Source organism: Alligator sinensis, unplaced genomic scaffold, assembly GCF_000455745.1.
Source record: "Alligator sinensis unplaced genomic scaffold, ASM45574v1 scaffold1317_1, whole genome shotgun sequence".
Classification (NCBI taxonomy): domain Eukaryota; kingdom Metazoa; phylum Chordata; order Crocodylia; family Alligatoridae; genus Alligator; species Alligator sinensis.
Window position 1 is genome coordinate 433,696 of NW_005842766.1, and position 2,890 is coordinate 436,585.

At 58.2% G+C, this 2,890-nt stretch overlaps 1 protein-coding gene across 1 annotated transcript in view; it reads right to left on the reverse strand.

Annotated features, from left to right (window-relative positions):
- Positions 1-169, reverse strand: part of CENPT (centromere protein T) — a 44,265-nt gene extending 44,096 nt beyond the window's left edge. The window contains exon 1 of the mRNA XM_025216795.1: positions 136-169. The gene's annotated coding sequence lies outside the window, so the exon portion shown is untranslated. The remainder of the gene's footprint in view (positions 1-135) is intronic.
- Between the last annotated feature and the right edge of the window lie 2,721 nt (positions 170-2,890).

A 2,890-nucleotide genomic window follows, 5' to 3' on the forward strand; every position in this document is an offset into this window, starting at 1 on the left:
GCCCGCGGGCGGGAGGCGGAGAGGGACAGCCCCGCCAAGGGCCCGCTCCTGCCGCCGTGCCTCCGCCTCAGCCCAACTGCACAGCCGACTCTCCCGCCTGCTGCTTCAAGCCAAGTCTCGCGAGAAGCACGGTGCCTGATGGGAGGCGTGGTTCCAGAACCCTCGACCTCCCGCTCCTCGGCGTGAACTGCAGGGCCGTGTTAGCAGCGGCGGCGCCCGCCTCGCGCATGCGCACTAGGCTGGGAAGAGCTGGGGGCGGGCTGTGCTGCGGGACTCTCCGCAGCTGCGTGGTTTGGCCGAGGCTGCTCCCGGGGCGCGGGTCCCGCCTGTGCGCATCACACCTCCCTGCTCTTGGGGGCGGCCTGGTTGCCGCTCTGAGCCCCACAGGGATCATCCTATAACGAGACCTACAAAGGCCTCCCCGCCCCAGTTAAGGTGGGGCCTGGCAGCTCACCCCAGGCTGGCGCCCCCCGGGGTTCTGGAGGTTGAGCTTACTTCAGAAAAAGGAAAACAAATGCATTAAATCTCCGCTCCCTGCATCTTTCCCAGATATATTAAGGGTCTAGATGACTTAATACAGAGGGTTTCCCTAGGCACTCCAGCCCTCTGAGAAACAGAGGTAGAGCCTTCAGACCCTGACCTGCCCTGCGCTTTCAAAAATACTCTGTTGAGCACTGAACTAGATCTGTGAAACTTGAAAAACAGTACTGGTAAATGTTCAGAGACATATTGTTTAGCAGCAGTGATCCAGCTTTTTCCATCTGCTGCAGAAACGTGGATTTTCTCCTGTAATGGAGAAAAATGCGGATTTTCTCTTTTAAAGGTGAAAAATCAGATTTTCTTCTTTAAAAGAGAAATGCAGAATATGGTAGGTTCCCTTTGGAGGCTGGCAGAGTTCCAGCCTACAAGGGGCTGCAGGGAGGTGGAGGAGTGATCAACGCAGGGGGTACCACATGCATGTGTGCGCAAGCTCGTGCATGTGGTAGTCAGGCAGCAGTGGGAAGCAGCTCCTGCAGGTAAGTCAGTGACCACAAGCCACACAGGTGTGGCAGCCAGGGGCACAGGCCACAAACTGGGAGGACAGTGGAGGCATGTGACCCCCAAGATTTCTGCACCCACAGTGGGCATCGGCTGCACTAGGGCTGGTTCAGCTCCAGAGGAACTACCTCCACAGCCCAGCATGTGGACCCAGCATGGGAGGGAGTGCCACGCTGCCATGGCGAGGCATGGTGGTGCAGAGTTGTGCCCTAACTGCTGCTGGGTGGATGGGGGGCACCTCACCTTGGTGGCCATGGCGGTGTGGTGCAACTGCCAAACTACATAGGTAGAGGCCAATCAAATTCACAGCATAAGTAGTGTGGTGGCTCTTTTAATCTTGCATATTCCCCTGCATGGACCTTGTCCCCCCCCCTGCCATCCCCAATTAACAGAGAACCCCCCCTCCTGATCAGCAGGGAAGCTGAAACCATGGTTTTAAACTTGTTTTTTGCCTCCCCCTAGTCAGCAGCAAACAGCAGGGCCCCTCAGCCAGTCGGTGGCAGGAGGCAAAAACAGTGCCATATTTAAAACCAGTTTTCACCTCACTGGTCACGAATGAAAGGCGGGGAGGGGAGCGCTCCACCAGAAAGCGAGGTGTGGGGGAATCTGCAAGATTAAAGGAACTACAGTGCACCCCACTTCCACCATGAATTTGGTAGGTCGCTACATAAAAGTAAAGGAAGAATAACGCTAACTGAGAAGACATGTTTTATGCAACAGGGACATGGTCATTTTCCAGCTTCCTCTGCAGGTTCTGGAGTGCGGGACAGCTTCCTTCCTTTCCTCGCAGCCCCTCCCACCAGTTTTCCCTACTTTAACGTTTGTAAAAATGGTAACACGAGTTTCATTGTCTCTGCCAAAGCAAAGATTTATCAGTAAGCTGGTACTTTTCCCCTTAGCAGCCACCCGTATGAAGTGGCAATCAAGGCATTTATTTTTGGCACGTGCATCATGAGAAGTAACACGGATGTTGCTGGTCAGATTCGAGGTTTAAAGCATTCCTTTTCTAGGAACTCTGCTTTCTTAACAGCACGTACTGTACGCCAGTGGGATCCTGGTGCAGAGCTGGGGCTTCAAGGTGCTGTAATAATATAGATAAATAATGGCTGGGCACTGACGGCCTTCACAGCCTGCCATGGCTTTTCAGTGTATTAATCGAGAGGAGGCACCTGACGCAGACACTATTAGTAACAGAAGGGACAGACGCGGCTGGAGCAGGAGCCTGCCGAGCAGACCGATGGCTGCAAGGTGCCTGTTTTCACGCCGGGGCCCGTCACCTCCCGCCCGCAGCTGACAGCAGCGTACGCGCGTCTCGCAGCAGGTCTGGGTGCCCCACGCCCCCGAGCCTAGGGGAAGCGGCGCCAACAAGCCTGGGGGAGGGGGCGCCAACAAGCCCCGAGGCCGGCCCGCCACCAGCACTTGCCGAGGAATGCGGTTTCGCCGCAGTCGTCTAGGTCGGGCTGACAACGCGTGCGCCTGCGCAGCGCGCAGCACTGTGGGACTAGCGGCCGCGGTCGCCCACTGGCGGCTGTCCCGGCGCCTTGGAACGGTGCGGGGTGCGTTGTGGGGCTTGTAGTGACGCAAGCCACGCGCCTGCGCGCTAGAGTCCTGGGAACTGCGCACTTCCGCCGCCCGCTCGGCTCCTTCTTAGGTGGGGCGTCCCGGTACATGGTGGGAGGAGGCTCCGGCACAATAAAGCCGCGGGAGCCCAGTGCATTGTGGGTGCTGTAGTTTCACCGTGCACTGGAGCGTCGAGCGGCGCGCTGCTCCCGCCCCCACTTCCGGCCCGCGCCCGCCGCCTTGTGGGCCGGGTAGTTCCGGCGCGGGGCGAGCCCGCCCGCGCGGTGCCTTG